At 44.8% G+C, this 6705-nt stretch overlaps 1 pseudogene; it reads left to right on the top strand.

Moving 5' to 3' along the window:
- The first annotated feature begins 4118 nt into the window (after positions 1 to 4118).
- On the top strand, positions 4119 to 4236 carry LOC124727106 (annotated as a pseudogene).
- The last annotated feature ends 2469 nt before the right edge of the window (positions 4237 to 6705 follow it).

The following is a 6705-nucleotide window of genomic DNA, read 5'->3' as shown; positions in this document are numbered from 1 at the left end:
ATCTCTCTCCCCGAAGAAACCCAAAGTTTTCACACAAGTTCCGGTAACGTTATGACGTCCTTCTTCTTCGACTGCAGGGGCCCTCTGCTCGTCGAGTTCCTAGAGCATGGAACGACAATCCGTGCGCAGCGCTACGAAGAAGTTTTGCAGAATCAGTGACACGCCACCAAATCTAAACGCTCTGGGTCCCTGTCGGGCGGAATCATCCTGTTGCACGATAACTCCAGTCCCCACACTGACAATCAGCGGTTTGGTTGGGGAACACTGCAACATCTTCCGTGCAGTCCGGATCTTTCATTGTGTGATTTTCACATCTTTGAGAACCCGAAGAAAAACATCCGTGGACGTCGGTTTCGGTCGAATGAGCAAGTGCAAGAATGGGCGCGGTTGTAGATCCGTCTGCGGCCGACCGGGTTCTACGAAACAGGAGTTACTCATCTCGTCTCTCCGTAGAATAAATGCCTTAATCCGTGAGATGATTGCTTTTGAATGGAACCATTCCATGGTCCCGTTGTGGCTGGCGTTCGGTGATAATTTGAGTGACGCTTCTATCAAAACAGATTGGGTGGCCCGTAGTTACTTTGAAACAAGCTTTTCGATTTCTTCTACCGAAATTCCCTGCATTATGTTATCTCCCTTCTTGGTCATTATCTTCCATATATGATATCTGACACATAATTTTTCAGTGTCACTGTATAAGACAAAGGCAAATTACAGTGAAGCGCCGAAGAAACTAGTATAGGCGTATTCATATACAAAGATATGTAAACAGGCAGGATGCGGCTCTGAGGTCACCAACGCCTATATAAGACAACAAGTGTCTGGCGCAGTTGTTATGTCGGTTACTGATGCTATAATGGTATGTAATCAGGATTTAAGTGAATTTGAACATGGTGCTACAGTCGGAGCACGAGCGATGGGTCGCAGTATCTCCGAGGTAGTGATGAAGTGGGGATTTTGCTGTACGACACATTTCACAAGTGTACTGTGAATATCAGAAATCTGGTAAAACATCAATTTCCGACATCGCTGTGGCCGGAAAAATATCCTGTAAGAACGGGACCAACGACGACTGATGAGAATCTTTCAACGCGACAGAAGTGCAACCCTTCCGAAAATTGGTGCAGATTTGAATGCTGGGCCATCAACAAGTGTCAGCGTGCGAACCATTTAATGAAACATCAACAATATGGGCTTTCGGAGCCGAAGGCTCACTCGTGTACCCTTTATGACTGCACGACACGCCTGGGTCCGTCAACACCGACGCTGGACTGTTGATGACGGGAAACATGTTGCCTGGTCGGACGAGTCTCGTTTCAAATTGTATCACGCTGATGGATGTATACGGGTATGGAGACAACCTCATGAGTTAATGGACTCTGCATGTCAGCAGGGGACTGTTCAAGCTGATGAGGCTTTGTAAGGGTGTGGAGCTTGTGCGGTTAGAGTGATACGGGACCCCTGATAGATCTAGATACGACTCTGACAGGTGACACGTACGTAAGGATCCTGTCCGATCACCTGCATCCATTCATGTCCATTGTGCATTCCGACGGAGTAGGGCAATTCCAGCAGGACAATGCGACACCCCACAAGTTCAGAATTGCTACAGTGTTGCTCCAGGAACACTATTCTGAGTTTAAACACTTCCACTGGCCTCCGAAGTCCCCAGATATGAATATTATTGAGCATATAGGGGATGCCTTGCAACGTGCTGTTCAGAAGAGATTTCCACCCCCTCGTACGCTAACAGATTCAAGGACAGCCATGCAGGACTCATGGTGTCAGTTCTCTCCAGCACTACTTCAGACATTAGTCGAATCCATGCCACGTCGTGTTGCGGCTCTTGTGCGTGCTCGCGGGGGCCCTACGCGATATTGGGCGGGTGTACTAGTTTCTTTGACTCTTCAGGACCAAGGGCACATCGCAGCTGGCCCAGCTAGGGGAGCAGTACCAGCCAGCTAGGTACGAAGACGAACAATGTGACTGAAAATGGGGAAAATCCCAGGAGCTGGGCAGTTGTCACTCGCTTAGTAGAATGTGGAATACAACAACAATGGCGGACTTTGAGGCAATCTGAAAGATGGCTAAGTTGAATCTCTTGGAAATTCAAAAATAAATCACAGTTGCATAATAAAGCAAATCTGAATATATTGGCGATCTCAGCTAAATGCCGCATCCAATGACATAAAAATTATTTCAACATCTTTAAAAGTATAGAAGTTAATGTTCTACAGTGACTTAATTTTTCACACTGAACCTCTCAATTTACAACTTGCGTGTGATTTCAATAAACGATATCTCAGATGATAGCACTGGATTACAGTTACCATCCCTGAAAGCTACGCATCTGTCTTATTTATTGGTTTATGATGTCTTTTACATCATTTTGATTACTCAAATGATGTAAATCTAATTCTTCACAGTAACGAAGCAAATAAATGGAGTTGGACTATCTCGTATCTTGTCACACTTGCGTGTTTGTTTAATGAATGTGTTGATATTTTTGCCAGATACTTATTTAACTGCTAATTGCAATACCTAACACAAACTCATAGTAATTTAAGAAGTGATCAGATACATGTATTAGCTGACACCACTACCGTAAGGAGTGAAAAAGAAGCTTCTATTAAACAGACATAATGATTGTTTACACACTATTTAACAACATTCTGTTGCCATTTAACGTCATTGCACTTGTGCAAGAATGCTGACTCATTTATTTATGAACAAATCTAGATTTGTTCAAATGGCTCTGAGCACTATGGGACTCAACTGCTGAGGTCATTAGTCCCCTAGAACTTAGAACAAGTTAAACCTAACTAACCTAAGGACATCACAAACATCCATGCCCGAGGCAGGATTCAAACCTGCGACCGTAGCGGTCTTGCGGTTCCAGACTGCAGCGCCTTTAACCGCACGGCCACTTCGGCCGGCGAATCTAGATTTGTAATTCTCGTGTATGGTCTGAGTGTAACCGAATTTTTATCATTTCTTTACTGAAATACTGATGTAATATATTTTTTTAGTGCATGAAGTTGTCAAGTGGAGTCAAAGCATGTCTGTCAAAATATAAGAGCGATGTATTTTTGGTGGGGATGGCCTTCAGCCAATAGAAAAACAAACAGTGGTGGAACACCACTGGAGTCAAGTAGAGACAGACGTTTTTACGGGTGGTGCATTGAAGGAAGCGATTCTGGACTGTGACATGTAAGCTCAGGAAGAAAGCAGACCTGCCTGTGATATACTGCATCACTCGGTCATGTGAGTGATTGATCCTGGACGCTGAGCGGCCACTACGTGCTCTAACGTGTTTCGATTGCATTATCTAATTGAGAATAGACAGAATATGAATTTCTACTCGTTATCTTGTATCTATTAATTTCTAATCATCGCGTTGAATTCTAAATTCTTTTGAGCTGATAAATATTTCGTATCGTGATCACGAAATATGTGTGTTTCAGATGACTGTTCTGCTTGAGGATTCTTCTACGATTCTCGTAACGCTTTCATTGCAAATTTATTTGATAACGTTATTTCCTGTTTGTATTTTAACTGGATATCGTAGGTCCACTTTCTGTTTAGTTGAGATATACTTTCGCCAGTAAACATTATTCTACATAATTTTCTGCCGTCTATATTAATTACAGACGTTAGGCTAGGACCCTTTTATTAAATTACTCGTTTATATTTTATTTTATATTTCTGTGTTTGTATTAATTCGCATTTCTAGCCAATGCATAGACTGTTTGACTGCACGATCACAGCCGCAGACTATTATGTACAGCGCGTTCGCAGCTGCGGACCGTAACAGACGCGTGCGGTTCGAATCTTGTGACGTCATCGAGATATTCCTTCTAAACATAACTACGCATCGCCCAATTAAAGTCGCAACTGGTTTGCTGGTATAGGGTGCTGTTTAGGGAGAGGTACTTAGCAGGAAACCGATAGAAAACGTCGCAGCACACAGAGAAGGCATAAAATGCAGCAGCATGTAGTGTTATACTAGTACGTCTCTTTCGTCTCTGGTACCATACTCATTACTCAGAAACCTAAGATTCACGACAGTGGCACACAGAACATGCGCACCAGATTTCATACTACGTGTGCGTGGGTTCGGCAACGGCCTTGCCGCAGTGGGTACACCGGTTCCCGTCAGACCACCGAAGTTAAGCGCTGTCGGGCGTGGCCGGCACTTGGATGGGTGACCATCCGGGCCGACATGAGCTGTTGCCATTTTTCGGGGTGCACTCAGCCTCGTGATGCCAATTGAGTAGCTACTCGACCGAATAGTAGCGGCTCCGGTCAAAGAAAATCATCACAAGAACTGGGAGAGCGGTGTGCTGACCACATGCCCCTCCTGTCCGCATCCTCATCTGAGGATGATACGGCGGTCGGATGGCCCCGATGGGCCACTTGTGGCCTGAAGACGGAGTGCTTTTTTTGTGCGTGGGTTCACAGACATGTGCCTTGAGTGTGACGATCATCAGGCGCAACACTGAGACGTTATCAGATGTAGATACAGAGATATCACCTCCGCAATCATCTTACTGAACGAATCGCACTTGAAACGTTTTCGAGTACTTCAGTACATTCCTTTTATTTGCAAAAAAAAAACGACGCGGGAGCACCGACAATGGAAGCAGGAATGTAAATTGCAAGTCCGGTGACTTCTCACACAGAGCCATACTTTGGAATAAAAAAGGTTTATCATGCTATGCTCGTTATTTTCGTTATTCGCTTGGTCGTTCTACTAGAAGAGGACCTTCTTAAGGTTGACTCTTTCAGTGGAATGTATTAGTGGTACCTTGAAAAGTTTGCTTTTTAGAAAGGCAACAGATGTATAAGTTCTGCGATTAGCAGAGACAAGCTTATGGTATTTTCGGACATGGAGAATGGACAGCAGCTATTATCTTTTCGTGTAGCAATAATAACACCATCAGCTGTGTATTTTAATTTTGTTTACTTGCAATTGGTATCGCTGACAGAATCTCCATCTTCAGGCCAATCTACGGAAGAATGTTACTACTTTTTCAACGGGAATCATCACCATGTTTCTAGTAAAAAGACGAAAAACCATCATCTTCTGCGTAACATATCGCGCGTGGTGCGTCTTGTTGCGGTCCATCAACTATCAACTCAACTCACACACAGCTACAACCAAGCGCACCACATACGACAACTTACGCAGTCGCCGACGGTTTCTGGTCTTTTTTTTTAATATGGTGACGATTTCCGCTGAATACGAGGTCACCTTGTGACGTAGAGGGTCCTGAAGATGTTGGATTGTACCAGCAAAAACGGGTGCAATTAACAAAAGCTAATACACACAGCTCATGATATTCCAGCAGAAAAAGAAGCTGAACAACAGGACACATGATTCCCTGCACGCGGTCTGACATCAGCAGCAGCATTAGCGGAATGCTGCGTGTTTTGAATACATTGCAATGGTTTTCATAATTTCTGGATAGTGTCTGTTTAACAATGGTGTTGAAAATATTGCGGTTTTTTAGTTTTCAGTCGTTTCGTGTACTCTGTGATTTAAAACTGAGCTCAGTGGAGAACTGTGTGGGGAGTTTACGTGCTTATGTTAACGTCCTCCCGCAGTCTGGTCGTTGCGTGTTGTTTGCATGCTTCACAGAGCTTTTCACGATTTCCTGAGAATGTATTTTAAAGACTGTTTTTAAAAAATCTTGCATTTTAGTTTTCATTCATTTTGTGTCGTCTACTACAATTTACGATCAAGAATATGTGAGTGGTTAGGAAATTTTTCGTGCCAGAGTCCTTGAATAGAAAGTACTGAGATCACATGCCGCACCAAATTCAGATAAAATACCAAGCTTTCAATGATACCTGCCTTCATCGGCGTCAGGGATTAAGACTGAGTATCGTGAACTTCCAAGTTCCCTCTTTTGTACCCACAAGGTGGCACCCGATTGGCTGGATTTCGTCACGATGGCGCGTACCGAGGTGGCACCCTCTATCTCCAAAGATTTTGCTTGCAGCGCCATCCATCGCATCAGGCGGTAACTGCGATAAGTACACCTTCGTGTTTCTTCCTAGTCAAGAGCTCGCTTCCACGCATTGCTACGTGCATAGCCGGTGTCTTTATTGTTGTTTTTACAAGTCTAATTTCAGCTGCTTTCCTGATCCAAGAGCGCCAATAGATCAATGCGTGACCAAGTATTCTCGTTTGTTCAAACAAAGTCCTGTGCTTATTTAACGCTGGCACTGCTGATTTATAACCAGCCGTATCCACAATGCCTCTGGTCCCACCTACCTCATGCGGGTATTCTCCGAGTCTGCCCCGTCCATAGACCATCTCCTCACCCAGGGTGCCCTGATCTACCACCGTCGCCACCCTGTTGAATCCTCCAAATCCCCTCCCCAATCCTACCGTTGCCAACGGTGCCTGATGTACAATGACCACCTGACTCCCAACTGCAAAAACCCCCCCACCTGTCCCCATTGCAAGGCCTCCCACTTTCTCAAGAACTGCCCCAACCTCGCTGCTCCTCCTTCCTGTAATACCTGCAATGGCCCCCATCCCACATACTCCCACAAGTGTAAAGCTAAACCCCCTCCAGCCACCCCTGAACTTACAGTCCCAGTTCGTCCCGTCGATCCTCCTGTCCATCCTAACAATTCCCTCCGTCCACCCCCCACGGCCGAGGACATCATCCGGTTCATTACCGTTGTACTCCA

Source organism: Schistocerca piceifrons, chromosome 1, assembly GCF_021461385.2.
Source record: "Schistocerca piceifrons isolate TAMUIC-IGC-003096 chromosome 1, iqSchPice1.1, whole genome shotgun sequence".
NCBI lineage: Eukaryota > Metazoa > Arthropoda > Insecta > Orthoptera > Acrididae > Schistocerca > Schistocerca piceifrons.
This window is presented reverse-complemented; position numbering and strand designations above follow the sequence as displayed.